Source organism: Ambystoma mexicanum, chromosome 13 (assembly GCF_040938575.1).
Source record: "Ambystoma mexicanum isolate Mex_15411 chromosome 13, UKY_AmexF1_1, whole genome shotgun sequence".
NCBI classification, from domain to species: domain Eukaryota; kingdom Metazoa; phylum Chordata; class Amphibia; order Caudata; family Ambystomatidae; genus Ambystoma; species Ambystoma mexicanum.
This window is the reverse complement of record NC_090938.1, coordinates 720,223,769-720,244,018: the sequence shown is the minus strand read 5'-3', so window position 1 is coordinate 720,244,018 and position 20,250 is coordinate 720,223,769. Positions and strand designations below refer to the sequence as shown.

General features: G+C 46.0%; 1 protein-coding gene across 1 annotated transcript in view; it reads left to right on the top strand.

The window, feature by feature from the left end:
- Window positions 1–16,461, top strand: part of LOC138521804 (E3 ubiquitin-protein ligase TRIM39-like) — a 176,176-nt gene extending 159,715 nt beyond the window's left edge. Inside the window, exon 8 of the mRNA XM_069634918.1 lies at window positions 16,328–16,461. The gene's annotated coding sequence lies outside the window, so the exon portion shown is untranslated. The remainder of the gene's footprint in view (window positions 1–16,327) is intronic.
- Window positions 16,462–20,250: the final 3,789 nt, after the last annotated feature.

Genomic DNA, 20,250 nt, shown 5'->3' with positions numbered 1-20,250 from the left:
ATTCAAAGTAGTTTCGTTTAAGGGCTACTTCTATACACCACAGAATAAACGAGCTAGGAACTGGATCGTTGTCTAGTCTGGTGAGCAGTATTTCTTCGATGGTTTCCAGAGTCGCCTGTTGGGGAATATTTGTATATAAGGAGACTATATCTAAGCCTATTAGATTGGAGCTCTCTGGGTCGTAAGGTAAGTTTTCATACTTCTTTATCACTTCTTTTGTGTCTTTTAAATAGGATTTCATATTGACCACATAGCCTTTTAAATAATGGTCAGCAAATTTAGAAAGGGGCTCAAGAATTGAGTTAATCCCTGAAACTATTGGTCTACCTGGTGGTTTTACTAAGGACTTTTTCGGTAGACAATAGAATTTTGGGATAGTTGGTTCAGGGTTATTGAGAAAAAGCCATTCTTGTTTGCTGATCCAGCATCTCTCATGAGCTTTAGTTGTTTTCAAGTCAATTAAACGTTTTAGTTCATTAGTTGGATCAGTTAATAGTTTAATATAGTATTCTGTGTTATCAAGTTGTCTCTGGCATTCTTCTATGTAGTCTTTTTTTTTAGCATAACTATAGCTCCCCCTTTATCCGCTCTTTTGATTATATCTTCATTCGATGCTAGAGACTCCATAGCTTCTTTTTCTAATGTGGTTAGATTTTGGTACATTGGTATTTCTAGTTTTTCAAGTTTACTGACTTCTGTTAAAACTCTTTTCTCAAACAAGATTGACTCGGGCGAAAGAGCATAGGTTGGAGGACAAAAAGTAGAAGGATTCTTGAGTCCAAAATGATAAGTCATACTCAAATTAAAAAATCTTCCGGTAAGTTCGCGAAAAATTATTTGAGTCTAATTTTTCTCATGAATTTAAAGAAGTCAGTGCGAAATACAAAAGGGTCATGTTTACTAGAGATAACATATCCTAGGCCTATATTTAATAGTTGTTTTTCAATGGGAGTGGGTTCATAGGAAGATAGATTTACTAGAAGTGATTCCCGCTCCGTAGGTATCTTTGGTCTCCGTTCCAATTGCCCCTGTTGGGGCCTTTGTATAAAAAAGGCCGTGTACCTTGGTTGGCATTTCCTCTTCTTTGTCTAAAGTTAGAGTTGCCTCTCCCTCGGTTACCAGTATTAGTAGGGGTACCTCCTAATTGACTTAAAAAAGCTAGAGGACGATATTAAAAAACTCATTGCGTTAGATGTTCTCAAGAAAAGATTAGAAGAAATCGAAAAAGAAATGAAAGATTTCAAACAAACTAACACACTAGAAAGAATACAAAGATTAAAAAAAGACCTAAGCAGATATTCACATGAAAAGGCATATCCGTACACACAAGATGGTTATAAACCATCGACGGGACAAACACAAGGACAAACAAGCCAAAATAGACGAGTGAGGTTCAGAGCAACCTCTTTCAGCTCTAGTAACACTAGTAGCGATCCGGACAACCTATGAGGAGGTACCCCTACTAATACTGGTAACCGATGGAGAGGCAACTCTAACTTTAGACAAAGAAGAGGAAATGCCAACCAAGGTACACAGCCTTTTTTATACAAAGGCCCCAACAGGGGCAATTGGAACAGAGACCAAAGATACCTACGGAGCGGCAATCACTTCTAGTAAATCTATCTTCCTACGAACCCACTCCCATTGAAAAACAACTATTAAATAAAGGCCTAGGATATGTTATCTCTAATAAACATGACCCTTTTGTATTTCGCACTGACTTCTTTAAATTCATGAGAAAACTTAGACTCAAAGAATTTTTCGTGAACTTACCCGAAAATTCTAATTTGAGTATGACTAATCATTCTGGACTCAAGAATCCTTCTACTTTTTGTCCTCCAACCTATGCTCTTTCGCCCGAGTCAATCTTGTTTGAGAAAAGAGTTTTAACAGAAGTCAGTAAACTTGAAAAACTAGAAATACCAATGTACCAAAATCTAACCACATTAGAAAAAGAAGCTAAGGAGTCTCTAGCATCGAATGAAGATATCATAAACAAAAGAGCGGATAAAGGGGGAGCTATAGTTATGCTCAATAAAAAGACTACATAGAAGAATGCCAGAGACAACTTGATAACACAGAATACTATACTAAACTATTAACTGATCCAACTAATGAACTAAAAAGTTTAATTGACTTGAAAACAACTAAAGCTTATGAGAGATGCTGGATCAGCAAACAAGAATGGCTTTTTCTCAATAACCCTGAACCAACTATCCCAAAATTCTATTGTCTACCGAAAATACATAAGTCCTTAGTAAAACCACCAGGTAGACCAATAGTTTCAGGGATTAACTCAATTCTTGAGCCCCTGTCTAAATTCGCTGACCATTATTTAAAAGGCTATGTGGTCAATATGAAATCCTTTTTAAAAGACACAAAAGAGGTGATAAAGAAGTATGAAAACTTACCTTACGACCCAGAGAGCTCCTATCTAATAGGCTTAGATATAGTCTCCTTATATACAAATATTCCCCAACAGGCGACTCTGGAAACCATCAAAGAAATACTGCTCACCAGACTAGACAACAATCCAGTTCCTAGCTCGTTTATTCTGTGGTGTATGGAAGTAGCTCTTACACAAAACTACTTTGAATTCTCAGGTACATTCTTTCAACAAATCGAAGGAACGGCCATGGGAGCCACTATGGCACCCAGTTTAGCAAATTTATTTGTTGAATATTTTGAGAAAAAATGTATTTACACACAGAACCCGTTCTCGCCCAACATACTATCGTGGGCGAGATACATTGATGATGTTTTAATTTTATGGACAGGCAAAGCAGAAAAAGCACAAGACTTCCTAATTTGGCTTAATAATTCTAGTCGACATCTCCAATTCACTATGAATATTCAAAAACTATCAATTGATTTCTTAGATCTGACTATTTTTCATGAGAATGGTAAGCTACTAGTGAAACCATTTCATAAAACAACTGAAAAAAATTCTCTCCTACATTACGAAAGTCATCATGTTAAACATTTAAGAGACAATTTACCCTATGGTCAATTTTTGCGCCTCAAGAGAAACCGCAGTCGCATAACAGCATTTGAAGAAGAGGCGAAGATTTTAACATCCAAATTAAAACAAAGGGGCTACCCAAAAAACTGATTAAAAAATCAGCAAAAAGGGCAGCCAATAATAATCGAGATGCACTTCTAGAAGAGAAAACCAAAAAGCCTCAAAGAGATCAATTAGTATGTGTTAACACATTTACTAACCTTAGTCTGAGAATTAGCCAAATTGTAAAAAAAACACTGCAACATTTTCCAAGATTCAAATTCAGGAGTACCGATACCAATGTTTTCTTATAAAAAATCCATTACCATCGGAAATCGGGTAAGCAGTAGCAAACTCAGAGAAAAAATACCAACTACTAACAGCCTGACCCGCTCCTGGGACCTTGCACCAATAAATGGACACTATCCATGTGGGCACTGTGCAGTATGTAAACTTACAGAAAAATCTAAAAATGTTAACATAGGCCTTTCGAAACCGTGGCAACAAAAACAGATGACAAACTGCAACTCAGAATACGTGATCTATATGATCACATGCCCATGTAATAAAGACTACATAGGAAAAACTAACAGAAAGGTAAAAGTTAGAATGCTTGAACACAAGAGTTGCTTAAAAAACAAGGTTCAAACAGCTCCATTAGTTAAACATTTCACTGAAAACAATCATCATTTTGAAAGTTTGAAATGGACAGTACTCCTGACAGTACAGGGCAATAACCACAACATTAAGAGTAAAATATTATTCGAAAAAGAACAAAGGTTAATCTTTATGACAAAAAGTGATAAAGAAGGGCTAAATGAATCTATAGAATGGTTAAAAATCTGAGTTCTCCAGCATGGGGTCTGGCATGGATTCACATGCTCATGAATATTCCCCGTCGTCAGGCTGGGAATCCTCGGTAAAGAAAAAACCAGTATCAGTTTCGTTTCTGATCTGTCTTTCGTAGTAATAACCAATCACTGGTCTCTGCGTCATACTGACCACAGCCAATGACTGCCCTCTACCTAAGCACCGCCTCTGGCAGCCATCTTCAGATTTTTACCGCACGTTCATGTGTTGGGATCCTCGTGCTATTGCTCTCGAGCGTTAGTGCTATTTTTCGCGCTTTTTTCACAAAAACTTCGATTCTTTCAATCAAAAGAGCCTCAAGCTCCACCGATCCTACATCCGATCAACGGGGACCCGTGTCGGATTCGTCTGCGCCCCTCAAGGGTGAAGATTTCGTCGAGCTACACTTCGGAGGACTCCAGAAGCTTCTCAGGCCCGGTCTCGGAGATGGCCCAGGAGAAGGGAAGCTCGACGCCCGGAAAGCTGTTCAGGGTCTGCCCTGGATGCCAGCTGCAGAACGTCTTTAAGGAGGACGAACACTCTTTCTGCCTTTACTGCCTTCATGAGGACAAGACGCACGTGGAGAAGGACTGTGCGTTTTGCGGCAACATGTCGGAACGGACCATGAAGGACCGCCATCAACGTCTCGCCAACTGGCTGGAGGGTAAGAGCCCGTCTGGCGAGAAGAAGAAGAAATCCGAGCGGTCTTCTAAGACCTTTGAGGGCGCCCCGGCGACGGGGGCCCAACATAAGGCTAAGCACCGTGAGTCCGCTGGCAACGGGAGCGCCGAACGGTCGGGCTCTACGGGCGCCAGGCAGGGCGCACCCTCCCCGGCACCATCAACCACGAGCCAACGCTCTGGGTCGGGTAAGAGGAAGGCCGAGCACCCGGCGAAACTCCTGGAGAGGCCCCGGTCGAGCTCTAAGACAGAGGAGGAGCGTGGCAGTGCCCCCTCCCTCAAGGATAAGGCGGTGAGCGCACCTAAGGTGGTGAAGGCCTTGATCCATCCGACCAAGCCCTCTATCGAAACGGTCGCGGCGGCCCTGGCTCAGCCTGTGGAGGCTGCGCCAGTGGTGGCGACCTCGGGGCCCAGAATCTCCCTGCCTCCTCGGAGGGAGTCTTCTTTTGTGCCCATCGATAGGACCCCCGTGAACCCCTCCGTGGGGAAGAAGAAGGGGGGGCAGGGCGTCGTCGTAGATTCGGCCTCAACCTCAGAAGAGGAGCTGATCGAGGTCTTAAGCCACGGCCTAGGCGTGGAAGAAGGCCAGCCCGTCGGAATGGACCCCGACGCAGGTGACGACGACGACGACATCGTCGAGGATACCGACGGGGCCCCTGCTCGCCCGTCGGATTCCCCTCTGCCAGCGCCGCAAGACAACTCGGCGGCCATTTTGTTGGCCATACAGTCCTTATGCTCCGAGATAAGGACGAGACTACCGTTACCGACGGAGGAACCTCTCCCGTCGGGGGATCCAGAACCGGGACCTTCGGGTGTTCCCCCTACCAAGAAAAGAAGGATCCATCCACCACCTCCTTTTCAACCGTCGCGCCCCGTCCAGCCCTCCTCCCCGTCCACCCGAGGGGATGATACGGGGACTGACACGGCAGCGACGGGTACGGACGACGAGGCATACGACGAGGATATTCCGTCGTCGCCTCCCGCCAGGGCTTCTCCGCCCGACGAGATCGGATCTTTCCACTCCATGATCTCCAGGGCTTCCGAGCTTTTCCAACTCTGCCCTGAGGAGAAGAAAAAGGAAGGCTTCCTTTATCAGCGGCGCGAGGCCAAGAGGAAGACGGTCCTCGCAGTGCCTCTGTTGGACGACATTTGGGATGAGGGCCTTTCCCTCCTCAAGAACCCTTCCACGACGCCAGCTAGAAGAGACCGGTACGAGAAAAAGTACCGGGTCCCGGACACGGCCCCCCTGTGCCTCCGGGCGCAGCCTACCCCGGATTCCGTCGTCTCCGCGGCAGCCAGGAAGAAAGCGGGGGGGGGTGCGGCCTCCACATCGACTTCCCCGCCGGACGGCGAGGGAAAGAAATTGGATGCTATGGGACGTAGAGTCATCTCGTCGGCAGCGACGACGATTAAAGCGGCCAACGCCTTGGCTATCGTGGCTCGCTACGACAGGGAGCTCTGGTACAAGATAGCTCCCCTGCTGGATTTTCTGCCGGACGACAAGAGGGCGGAGGCCCTGGAGATCCTGCAGGAAGGTGAGGTGGCCTCGGACCACGCCATCACCGTGGCGACGGACATCGCCGACACTGGGTTCCGCCAGCTGGGCAACGGCGTTTGCCTTCGACGTCGTGGATGGCTCAAAGCTACGGACTTCCGGCAGGACGTCCAGACCAGAGTCCTGGACATGCCCTTCGACGGGAACAACCTGTTTGGGAAGACAGTGGACGATTCCCTTCAGGCCATCAAGGCGGATACTGAGACGGCCCGGGCCCTCGGAGTTCTGCAGCAACGTCGGACGCCCTTTCGGAGCAGCGGAGGCAAGGGCGCCTCCAGAGGTTCCGGCGGCGGTTCCGCTTCCTACCGTCAAGCGGCCCGCTCGTCGTCGCAAGAGGCCTACAGAGGATGAGGCAAGTCTAGCGGACCCCGCCGTCGTCGCCCAGGAGGTCAAGGCGGCAAGGCCGCGTCCAAGCAGGATTGAACCGGCTGTGGGGTCGGGCCCCCACCGGAGCACCCCGGTGGGAGGCCGGCTGGCGGGCTTCGTCAGCGTGTGGGAGTCCATCTCCACCGACCGTTGGGTGCTGGACGCCCTGGCCCGGGGCCACGCGCTCGAGTTTCAAAGAAGGTGCCCGCGCGTCCCCCCCGTGGCCAGGAAAGAACTTCACGTCCCTCAACTTCTCCTGGAGGTAAAGGCGATGCTCAGGAAGGGCGCCATCGAAATCGTCCCAAAGAGGCTTCGGGGCTCCGGAGTTTACTCGAGATACTTCCTCGTGAAGAAGAAGACGGGAGGATGGCGCCCCATCCTAGACCTCCGACGTCTGAACAAGTTCATCAAGGCGCAGAAGTTCCGGATGGTCACCCTCCAGCACGTCCTGGGCCAGCTGGAGGAAGGGGATTTCCTATCGTCGTTGGATTTGGAGGATGCCTACTTCCACATTCCCATCCTAAAGGGGCACCGAAAATTCCTCAGGTTCGTGGTCCAAGGGCGTCATTACCAGTTCAGAGCCCTCCCCTTCGGACTACGGTCGGCACCCAGGGTATTCACCAAGTGCCTCGCACCGGTGGCGGCGCAGCTGCGCCGCGAGGGGATCCACGTCTACCCCTACCTGGACGACTGGCTCATCCGCGCCAAGACGAGGGAGCTCGCCGTGGTTCACACGGCAAGGACCGTCCAACTCCTCACGGACCTGGGATTCTCCGTGAACTACGCCAAATCCCACCTGGTGCCCGCGCAAGTCGCACTGTTTCTGGGAGCGAGGCTCGACACAGTGTCCCTTCTGGCCTCCCCGTCGGAGGAGAGGACCAGGACCATCTTGGGCAAGGTGCAACGGATGTTGGTGGCCGACGCGGCCAAAGTGAGGTCCATCAAGTCCCTCCTCGGGATGATGTCTTCCTGCATCTACCTCATTCCCATGTGCAGGCTCCGGATGCGCCCGTTGCAAGAATTCCTGGATGCGCGCTGGATCCAGACGACGGGCAGCTTCGAGGAAAGGATCAAGCTCGACGAGAACTTCCGACGAGCGATACGGTGGTGGGGCACCCGCGCGCATCTGACGGCGGGCATGGACTTCCAGACCCCAGCCCACCAGGAGACTGTGACTACGGATGCCTCCCTGGAAGGGTGGGGAGCGCACACCGAAAATCTGCACGCAAAGGGACTCTGGCTCCCGACGGAGAAGTCCCTGCATATCAACGTCCTGGAGCTCCGTGCAGTGTTTTGGGCCCTCAGGTCCTTCCTTCCGTCCCTCAAGGGCAAGGTGGTGAGGATCTTCACCGACAACACCACCACCATGTTTTACATCAGGAAACAGGGCGGAACCAGGTCCCCAGCGCTGTCCAAGGAGGCGCAGGACCTGTGGCATTGGGCCGTCGCCCAAAGGATTTTTCTGGTGCCGTTTCATCTGGCAGGGATAAAAAACACCATCGCCGACTCACTCAGCAGGGAGCTGCGCTCGTGCCACGAGTGGGAACTACGGCAGGATCTGGTGGATCGCCTCTTCCGACGGTGGGGCACACCCCAGATCGACCTGTTCGCGACGGCGACGAACACCAAGTGCCGGAGGTTCGCCAGCAGGTTTCCCCAGACGAGGAGCATGGGCGATGCTTTCTCGTTCCCCTGGGAGGGCCTGTTCCTCTACGCGTTCCCTCCCTTGCCTCTGCTAATCCGGCTAGTCAACCTGCTCAAGAGGTCACGGTGCAGGATGATCCTCGTCGCACCCTCGTGGCCGAGGCAGATATGGTTCCCGGACCTTCTGGACTTGTCAGCGTCCCCGCCGATCAAGCTGCCGGCGGACGCGGATCTACTCTCCAGGGAAGGAGGCGCCATCCTCCACCACGACCCGAAGTCGCTGAACTTGCAGGCCTGGCTCCTGCAGCGCTAGAGTTTGGAGGATACGACAGACCGGCCGACTGCAGAGAGGTTCTTGCAAAGGCCAGGGCGTCCTCGACTCTTAAATGCTACGGACACAAATGGAAGAGGTTCTCTGTCTGGTGCCACGCACAGAAGATTAACCCTCTACGGATTACGGCTCCCCAAGAACTGCCGTACCTGCTGACGCTGGCCAAAGCTGGCCTGGCACACGCGTCCATCAAGATTCATCTTGCTGCGATCTCCCGATACACCAGAACCACGGGGCGGACGTCCTTGTGGTCTCATCGCCTGGTGAAAGAGTTCATGAAGGGACTGTTCAGATCGTTCCCGTCGGTGAAGGCTCCGGCCCCGGCGTGGGAGCTCAACGTGGTGCTGACCAAGCTCATGGGACCTCCGTTCGAGCCTCTGCACTCGGCTCCGTTGAAGTTTCTATCGTGGAAAACTGCTTTTCTTGTGGCCATCACCTCCGCACGACGAGTGGGAGAGATCCAGGCCCTTTCCTGCAAGGCCCCATACTTGACTTTCCACGACACGAGGGTAGTGCTCAGGACGCACCCCTCCTTCATGCCCAAGGTACCGTCGGACTTCCATCTCAACGAACCCTTGGTGTTGCCTGTATTCTTCCCGTCGCCTTCGTCGCCGGCTGAGAGGACTTTGCACTCGCTGGATGCAGCTAGAGCGCTGAAGTTCTACGTGGACCGCACGAAGTGTTTTCGGAAGACGTCACAACTCTTTGTGAACTTTGGACCTGTCAATCAGGGGAAGGCTCTCTCGAAGGCTTCCATTTCCAGATGGCTCTCCGGCTGTATCATGTACTGTCATCGGTTGGCAAACCGACCTCTGCCCGGCCGTCCGAGAGCCCATTCCACCAGAGCGATCGCAGCTACCACGGCGTTCCTTTCTGGTGTGCCCCTGCTGGACATATGCAGGGCTGCTACGTGGAGGTCGACGCACACCTTCACGAAGTTCTACTGCGTCGATCGGGATTCCAGGGAGGAGTCCAGGGTCGGCCAAGCAGTGCTGCGCAACCTGTTCGCCTGAGGTGAGCCTGGTGAGGAGGTAAGATGCTTAATGTTGAGTTTGATGCTATGCTTAATGTTGAGCCTTTGCCACCTCCCGTGGTTGTGCATGTGTATACTGCTATGTATTCTTTATTCATGAGCATGTGAATCCATGCCAGACCCCATGCTGGAGAAGGAACAAGTTACTTACCTGTAACTGTTGTTCTCCAGCATGGGTCTGGCATGGATTCACATGCGAACCCTCCCGCCTACCCCTCTGCGGCTCTTCACTTGGTCATACTGCCACTTCACGTGCTTCCAAATCTGAAGATGGCTGCCAGAGGCGGTGCTTAGGTAGAGGGCAGTCATTGGCTGTGGTCAGTATGACGCAGAGACCAGTGATTGGTTATTACTACGAAAGACAGATCAGAAACGAAACTGATACTGGTTTTTTCTTTACCGAGGATTCCCAGCCTGACGACGGGGAATATTCATGAGCATGTGAATCCATGCCAGACCCATGCTGGAGAACAACAGTTACAGGTAAGTAACTTGTTCCTTCTATGCCCCGTGAGAGACCCAACTATGAGAGAACATTTGAAGTCTGCAGAACTAAGAATACAAAAATGACAGTAACCGCTCAGGTGCTTAATAAATAGCTTAAGTGTGAACATTCACAGTCTAAAAACTGAATACACCCGAGTTGAGATGCAAAATCGGTTTTTCCACCCAAAAGATCTACGCTACACTAATCAAATGGTTAGTTCGGGCAAGCAACGACAAACACTAATAAAGGACCAGAATTCTGATAACTAGAACCTCCCAAGATGGCGCCCGTACACGACGCATAGTCGGCGTCTTCCGGCATTGATTCGGAAATCAGTCACACTAATGGAGCCCCACTAACAGAAAGCTCAGGACGGGAAACAAGACCAACCGAGTGAAACTATATCGCCGCGAGTACAAAAGAGACAGCACTGGAACCATAGGTAAGCGGGAGCCTTTGCCTAAACGCCGGATAGATATTTTTAAAAGCCACAGACTACTGCCAAAGAGAGATGACAATAATATACAAAAAACGTTCACAACAACCATAGAGACGTAGAATTATATATACATCCGGACTATTTAAAATTCTGAGCAGTTTTTAAAAAAAAACTGTCATTAAAAAACAGTCTTTGACCATAGTCTATGCATGACTTGTTCACTGACAGATTTACACTAGTAACACCTGTAACTACGGCAATTGATACCTGAACTAACTGAACAAAAGAGACCCAGATTTACCGGACTCATCATACGGAGGTAAGAAATTCTAGCCCCAAAAAGAAACAATACGTCTCCAAACAATTTAGCAGTGTCAACAAGGAAACCTGTTTAGTAAAAGTCTTTTTTTTAAAAAGAATTGCCACTCTATATATCTGACTAATGGGATCATATATTGTGAACCTGTGATCAAGCATTTCCAGAGCACTGATATGGATAACCTGGCCGTTTCCATTGATCCTTCTATTTTTATGAGTTTTTTTCATAGGAACCCATAGAAGAAACTGTCTTCTTACTAGAAAACTGTCCAACTATTTTGGGCGTTTCTCCTTCCTTAGAGGGCTGTACTACACATGGGAATTCAGGTAAATTTGGTTTACCGCTGAAATTTGCCCACACACATTCATAGTGTTTAAAGAATATGAGCACAAGTGCTCTTGTTCCTTTTGCTTTTTGTTCCTTGTGCTTCTTGTTCCTTTGGTTTTTTGTCAACAGTTACCCTTCTTAATACTGAGTGAAGCCTCATTAAAAGAACCTTTTATAACAGCAATGCATTTACTCTAAAAATCACTATTGATTACTCCTGAAGAAAGTCCCACCACCATCAAGAGGACTGAAACATGTCGAGTCTATAGTCTAGAATTAATACTAGACTATTCATAATTATCTAGAGATTGTAAATGATCTAAAACCGTGTCCTAATAGGATTTGTCCTATAGGCCGATCTATTTACCAATGAGAGATATACATTTGCTGCTTATCTGTTTTTTAAGAACTATTGTATGTAAGTGCTTTGTCTTTATTAGAATCAACTCTATTCCTAGAGTGTGATGATGAATGTAATGAATATGTATTTTATTCTCCATTTTATGAGACATTTTATGCAGAAATTATTAAAATAAATATATTTTTGTGAAATACGCATGTAGTTCGTCTTAATAGGGTATAACACATCTCCGCCACCAGAACTGCCTGCAAATGGTTGTCCATCCAACAGAAAATTGACTTGAAAACCATATGCCTTACTTACAAAGCCCTCAATCATCTTGCCCCACCCTACCTCTCGAACAAATTTACACTAAGACAGAACACTAGAACCACCAGATCGTCCAACTCATTACAACTAACAGTTCCCAAATACTCCCTCAAAAGAGCTGGAGGATCCAGCTTCCCAACTTTGGCATCACAACTCTGGAATTCCATCCCACTGGATATTAAATCTACACCTACTTTCCAACCCTTCAGAACCAAGGTCATTTCCTGGTTAACCAACAAATAACTGTCCTACCTCATATGTATGCACTCCGAATGTCCAATTTTATGTATATTGTTTGAATACTATTATCTATGCCCTATCAATACTGTACTATTGTCTTTTACCTGTAATCTGATGTTCAAAGCGCATATATACCCCCGGGTCAAGAGCGCTATATAAATAAATAAACAAACAAACAAACAAACTGTTGACCAAAACCGTTCTCCTACCTTTCTCTATAGTAACTATATAGCTAATGTCAACAGGAAGAGATGGGGCTAGTGCAATGTCTTAAAAGGGTGAAGCTTGTTGATTGTGATTTTTCCATAAAAGTAAAGCTGGCATAAAAACTCACATTGCCAAAGCCAAAAGGAGGAAAGGTAGAATCACATCCTTAAGGGTATTTTGGTTATTGGTGTTGCAGAAGGACAAGAGTGGCAAATAAGCTGCCCTTCTGGAAGGTGAATGTTCAGATAAAGAGTGTCTTGCTTACATGAAAGTTTTGAGGAGCACTTATATGAATCTGGTCCTTTCTGAAAAGTTGTTGAAAAGCATAAAACTGCAAACAGCCGAAGCTGTTGTTAACTTGTGGTTGTCGGTAGATGTGGAACTTCAGAAGCACGACTGTGAAAAACTCTCGGGCAGGCGAGTAGACCCTTATGGTGAATCCTTTTAGAAGTGGGCCTGGGATGAGAGAAAACCAGGTACAAGTGGAAGTGCTGTGAAGGTGTCCTGACAAAGATACAAACTGTGATTTATGGTGTTAAAGGGAGTGCTGAGAGATGCTGGTGTTAAAAAGCTGTGTTTCTTTGAATCTTTTAAGTTGTAGCAGATCATATCATTGATGCTATTTGATGGACTGAAAATAACCATTCAAGGAAGAACAGTGATATTGCTTTTGTTGAACATTGGATTAATAGAACTTTCTTTTGACCAGATGAAAGTGCAAAGAACTAGGTTGGAACTTTGTTATAAACCCAGATTTCCTTGTGACTTTTTGTTGAACTTTGGAACTGAGTCCAACTTAAAACCTGAGGAAGCAGTGTTCACCCAGGTTATAAAGAGGGACTGTGAATACTTAATAAATGCAATCATCATTGTTGTGAATTGCCATATATTTTCTTATGTGTTATATGTACAAGTGTGAGGGACAGAATCCTTTTGTTAGAGTGTTCCCTTTAGTTTACTACAGGCAGGGAAATCCTTGTCAGGGTAGGGATAGTGAGGCGTTTATTGAAACCTATGATTTAATAAAATGACATTTATTGAGACATCATCTACAAATTGTCCGTCTCACATTTCTGAAGAAAGCAAAATAAAACGCTGTTTTCAGCCTACTTCCATTCATATTGCCCTAGCGGAAACGTCCAATTCAACTTGGGCACAAAGCGTTGTCTTAATTTCCCAGGACATGTTTGGGGGTTTTCCGTCCAGTAGGTTTTAAAATATTTTATGGGGAAGGTGGTGCCCACTTCTCCCAAAAATATAGCGAGATCTGCCAGGGTGCTTTGCAGCAGAGAGACTTTTCAGAAATGAAAAGTCCCCAATCTTATTGCTCAATGCAAGCGATTGCCGCACTAATACTGTGTGAATGTGAAAACAAAAGGGCACCAAAAAAGCTATTTGGAGGAGGTAAAAGGATGACATTGCATCAAGCTGGATCTGGGGACGGGGGAGGAAGAGGACATCATGTGAAGTTGGGGAGTTGGGGTGGTCTGGGGAGCCAGTTTCAGTTGAGACGTTTTGGCATTATCGGGGGAATCCCGTGGGATTACTGTGGCTACAACGGAAGACGCGAACGGTATGAAACTGCATCACACGAAACAAAGAGTGATGGGGGTAACGGGAGAGGGCTATGTAGGGAAAAAGCAACCCAGGGAGTGGGGGGACCATGGAAAGATAAGGGGGGGTACTTTGTTGAGTGCATGTGAGCGCAGGGAAGAGTATTTGATTTTCAAGCATTATTGCGGCAATACTGGGGGAATACCACAGGCATGGGTAGTTCAATGCTGACGCATGTGTAGTCCTTTGACATTATCAGGGTAATATTGGGGGAATCCTGCAGGAATTTGAAGAGTTTAAAAACAAAAAAGAAATGTTACACCTACAGTGATCACATCTACTAGGCAGGGGGTAACGTGTCTCTGTGCCAGTGCCCATGGCCAAATGTCATTACTAGTGGGCCTCAAAGAAAACTATTGGTTCAACATGTACAGTGGCCATGGCGAAAGGTCAGGGCTAGTGGGCCTCGAGGAAACCTATTGGTGCACATGTACATGGGCCATGGCCGAAGGCCTGGCTAGTGGGCCCCCAAGAAACCTATTGGTGAACATGTACAGTGTCAATGGCCAAAGGCCATGGCTAGTAGGCCCCTTTAAAAACCTGTTGGTGCAACATGGCTAGTGGGCCCCAAAGGAAACTAGTGGTGCAACATGTACATTGGCCACAGCTAGAGGGCCCCAAAGAAACTATAGTATATCAAAACCCTTGAAATTCAGTGAAAAAAACCTTTGTTAAGCGAGGGTTAAAGTGATCAGATTTAACATAACAGAATCCCTCAAATTCAGCAGTCACATTTGGAGCAAGTCCACCTTAACTATGCACCCCCTGTTGTGCAGCATATGACCACAATAACATCACTGGTGACATCAATAATTACATGACATCACTGATGTGATGTAATGGGCCCCAAAGAAACCTATTGTTGCAAGGTACAGTGGCCACTGCTGTAACCAGTGGCCATGGCCAGTGCGCAACAGGGGGTGCATAGTTATGGTGGACTTGCTCAAAATGCGATTGCTGAATTTCAGGGGTGTTGTTGCATTAGATCTGCTGACCTGAAGGACCATGGGTACAGTACATATCACACTAGGGATAATATTACAAAAACGCCCTGTCAGTGTCTCTTTTGGAATTTCAAAAACAAGTCATGCAATACTCTGCACTTGCCACTAGATGTCGGCCTATGGAAAGCATGTGAATCTAAGCCGATACAAGCATCAGAAAGACAGTTACACTTATGTAATTGTAATACTCTTGTAGCAAACCTAGGGCCCTCTTTTCTTGTTTATACGTAGGTCTTAAAGGCACTCAAAGGATTACATTGCTTTTTCATATAGTCTGTCAGCGGTGTGTGTGCTTATTTAGAGCAGTTCTTGTGAATCTGCTCAATGTTGGCTGAATCTCGGGTCTAACAGCAAAATATGGGACTTTGTATCTCTGAGGCGGCGCACATAGTTTACCTGTAAAGCCTGCACATGTGTATGCCATGCCAATCCAGCATGAATGACACACATATGTGCACCATCCCCAAAAATGAGATCTGGAGTACAAGGTTATATGTAGAGTACCCCAGCATAGGGGATGTCTTGTCTATTAATTGAGATGTTCATTTGTTCTCTTTGATTTGATGATCCATTAATTTGAGCCTATACAATTCAATCTACAAAAAAAAAAAGGGCAACCATATTATATCATACCACTACAGGTACATGTTTAGGTCCTATAGACCGGCCTCAGGTGTTTTAAAGAAACCCATGTACATCACTGAGATGTTTTTTGGATACATCCCAACTTTCAATAATTCTCAATTTGGTCATAGCCATGTTTGTAATTCAATAATGTCAGACTATAGAACGCCCCCTCCATGTAGCTCAAGCACATCGTGTGCACCCCATTCTCGTATGAATGTGCTCATTGCATCTCCTGCCACAAGTAACGATGTCTGCATTAATGTTCCTCGTCATGTCAAACACCTTCCCTCTTTCTCTTTCCGTCATTTCACCGTACGCACTCATGAAATGAAACCTTCCTGTGGCAATTTCAATGTCTGAGCTGCTACACTAGAGCGGGCAAGCTAGATTCCGGGTAGGCTAAAGGGATGTGCCGTGGTATTCTCTGCTATCTTTAAGTCAATATCCTGATAGCTTGTAAAATGAAGTCCCCATATTATATAAAAAAAGCCAAACAGTTTATCGTGCAGAATCGTTAGAGGAAGTAGCTTGCAAGAATTTTCCACATGTTCATTTATTGAATACTTGTCCTGGAATTCTGTATGTAACTCATTCCCAGGAAGCTCTGGATGTCATCTCCGTTATCCAGTTGGCCAATGAGATGTGATTACTGATGTTGTATAAAATCTAGGACGGATGCACTGATGTTGCAGGAAATGCATTTGCCTAGAATGGGTTGGAGCACAATTCCAAAGTGCACATAAGCAAAGTATTAGAGGACTGCCTATCCTCATTCACAAGAAACTTACATTTATATTTTTAAGGCAATGCACTTCATAACATGCGTAACTAGAATGGACATATTCTAACAGTAGGCAATACAGTATAAAGATGTGTTCCTTCCACCGCTTCACTGATCCTAAAATGGGTTCATTTTGTCTTTAATATTCCTCAGCAGAGAACAAGGCCTCCATGATGAGAACACTTGGCGTCCATCCTGGGAGAACATGGATTACCATTGCACGGGAGCCGGTTCTCCATTAAAGAGAAAGCATGGCGACCTGATCAAACCGATTTTCCAAGATACTTCACGTGTTCTCTCTTCAGGGGAACCAGACTTTCCATTTCATAGAGATTTTGGGGGGGGCATGAATAAAAGATGACAGTAATTGAGAGATGGAAGTCTGCTGAGCAGAGTGAAAGAAGCTGGAGATGACAAATTCAGCCTCTTCTAACTATATTCATCTATCTTGGTGTATACGATTAGTAAAAATGATTAATATTGCTTTTCTTTCCTATTTGAGATGTTTAATGCTGATATGTGAAATTCAAACAAACCAATAAAGAGCCAATAAATAAATATTCTTTTGATTGATAAGCGATCACATAGTTTCATCCTTTTCATACAGTATGGAAAGCTATAAGCAGCAACAGGGACATGTTTTGTAGAGGGTTAAAAGAAGCAAAGTTAAGCAATGTCTAAAATGACCGACACCTTTCTGAGCCTGATACAGTGAGTATTGTTATTACATAACCCTCTTAATGTTGCATAAGTTACATTTGAGTTGTGATGTCATTTCTACATGGGAAATTCTCTTTTCTACCCCATTTTTGTCAGTCTTGATTTGTGAAGCCACCAGAGATGGGTTTGGGTAGAATTCTGTCTTGGACGGTTAAACCTCTTTAACATTTCAGCTGAACTCTTTTCTAAAGACCGGGCGCTTATTATCTTTGGTAAAAGGCACTGGGTGACACCACCCAGTAATCCAGATGCGCACAGGCTGCTCTTATTAAAAAGCTGCGATATATGTTGTGCTAATTGGTATTCTTCTCCTATCCTTCCTTTGTTAGCGGAACGTTGCTAAGTAAAAATAGTGTCCAATATTTTAAATTAGTCCCGCAAAAGATATTTAATCAAGAAAATAAGCAAATCCAAAAATGGAGGCAAACAGCTTCCTTAGCGGTGTGGGCTCATAGCCAATGCATTTGGGAGTAAAACTCCATCTTCAGGGCTGAGCACTAATGTATATGCATTATTACATATATATGATCAAACAGTTTCAACAAAATTCGAAGGCCAAATACATTACAAATTGGTTCATATAGTGTATGGAAAAAAGAGAAAAAAGAGAGTAAAATCGAGAGAGAGAGAGAGAAAGAAAGAGAGAGAGAGAGAGGGACTGTCGTGGTGAGTTGATCAATTACCAAGTAAGTATGGGATACACTGTACCTTAGTAAACAGACCTTTGTGTCTGTGAACGTAACAGAGTGCTTTATTAGCATTTCAAAAGAGCAAATAGGTGTGCGATCAAGGCACATCTAAGGCAGTTACCTTTTAGATGCAATGCGCAATCCTGGAAGGCTGTTGCAGTAAGATCTGTGAAAGATCCACGCAAGAGTATAAGAAAATGTGTGTGATTGCCACGCTGGCAGAACCGGCAGCCATAAACATGTTACTCACCTTCAATTGCGGGTGTGTAGCTCGCAGTGGTGGCGTGCGCGGGATCGCACAGCCGATTGTGTAAATGCCCATTGCCTTGATGACCGTGGGCGCTGCAGCGTCACGCACCGGGAGTCGTTGTGACGTCATCGTTGCCTTGTGTCCCAGACCCCCCTGTGGATACAGAGGGGCGGGAGAGTCCGGGCTGGGTTTTGGTGAAGATAGTGCAAAGAAATGTTCTAACATGGAGAAAGGTGGCAAAAACAAACAAACAGATAGACATATTAAGTGACCATGTATATGAAAAACAATTTGAAGGTTACTAAAGAAGTGTCATAACAGTAAATGGAAAAATGATCATTCTAATAAGGAGCCCAATCATGGCACCACAACAGAGAGTCTTGCAAGGGAATTTACAATAGAATAAAAGTCATGTCCACATTAGATTTAGTCACACAGTGAATGATATAACATAGTTCAGTTCCAGATGACTGTTAAGGTTCTCCAATTTTTCTTGATGATATTTTCGATTCTGTTGCTCTGGGTCGAGAATTTAGATACATACACCAGTGGTGGTGTGGAGGTGTTTTTTTTCTTTCGGTATAAGTAGTTCCTCACATTGTATGTTTGCTGTTTTGGTAGCAGCTGCTTCTACTTCTTGTGTTTTATATCCTCGGGCAGTGAATTTCTTCCCCATCTCTGCTAGTTCCTGTGAGTAGTCTTCAGGGACACATATGATATGTTTGACCCGTAGCATTTGGCTGAATGGTATATTTTTGATGAGACTCGGTTGATGGGAACTCAGTCTGTGGAGGAGGTTATTGCGACCGGTATCTTTAGGGTAGATGTTGGTCATGTACCCAGTTGTTCCCACCTGTTGCCACAAATCTTCTTTACCCAATGAAATTAGTAGGGGCTTGACGTGTTTACACCAGCTTAGATTCATCCCGCCGCTTTGTGACAGGAGATCTTTCATTGCTTCCTTGTATTTGCTTAGCTGTGGCGAAACCCACAGACTAAGCCAACAACGGGGCGGGCTGAAAGCTATTGTATCTGAAATCTGCATTTGGTTACGCTCTACACACAGCGTTGTATTTGGTGTGCTTTGCGGTAAACACATGGCCTGTAAATGAAATGCATTTTCAAACACTGACAATCTAGAACTATTGGTGTGGTGCCAGATTTCTGCACCGAAAATAGCTGAAGGCCTGGCTTGCAAGTTATATAATTGAAGCCTGAGCGTGAAGGGCAAGCAGTGTTTTGCAAAAGCCTGAAGCGGGAGAAACGGATCAAAGCCACGCCCCAACAGTTTGAGACTAGCCTGCAGCGGTGAACCCAGAGCGTGAAGGGCGAGCAGTGTTTTGCAAACGCAGGTGCTCTGCATAAGCAGGAGGCCTGCACAAGAATCTCCCCTAATCCCTCTTTGGGCTGTGTGCCGGCTAGTGAACCGGATCTGTAATCTTAAGGATCCCCAACCAGCTTTACTCGGCCTTACACAGCTCCATCTATCATGCGAGGCTGTGAGACGCCTGGATTTGCCTGGACCGCCTGGATCTTGTGGAAGCACTAGAGCGGCAAAGGTAATTTGGCCTGAAGCTGGGGGCTGACTGTGCGTCTTGTTTGATTTAAGTAGTACCATTCAAGCCCTGCTAGGCTGCTACATTTGACAAACCACAAGGAGTCAAAAAATCCCAAAGCGAGTTTCTATATTTTCTATAGTAGTTCTTGACTTGCGGAGGGGATGCAGTCTAGTATTTGCTCCCTCCCGTTTGTATGGATGTTGGTGGCCCAGCTAGCAGCCCTGTCTTTAGCCTAACGTGTGGAGCAGGGGGGAGGAGTCGGACTCTGGAAGCCTCCTAAGTCGGGCATGCCCTGCTCACAAGGGTGACATTTTTGCTTCTGTTGTCTTCACTGTCATAACTAATTCCTACGGCCTTACGATGGTCAAAAATAAGACGGATGACCCAAATCTAGCTGGTGCTTCCTAACGTAAAATATCTAGAATGTTCAACCCGATAAAAGATGTAAACCAATTGATCAGTGAAATTAAGGGCCTCTTATCTGATATTGATGGTGATGGGGGGAAGGGCTCCACAGCTACTACGACAGCCGATAGCGGATTTGCAAGGCAAACCACCAGAGACCAACTGTGCAGTCCCTGGATTTTTGGATCTGTTCTCTTTTTGTGATGCAGCGAAAGTCACAGTTCCTGCCCCTGCTAAATTCTGCCTCGGTCCCCACATTTCTAAAAGACATCTGGGGGCCCTTCAAAGTAGCTCACAAATCAGGCCAATCAGGAGCCATAATTATTTGTTTGAGTCATCTAACACTGGGCAGCACAGGGGGCTCGATGAGCTCCAATATAATTAAAATACATCAGCAATCGAACCCTGGAAAGTCTATGAACTCTTTGACAACTTTGGCGGATCAATCGGAGT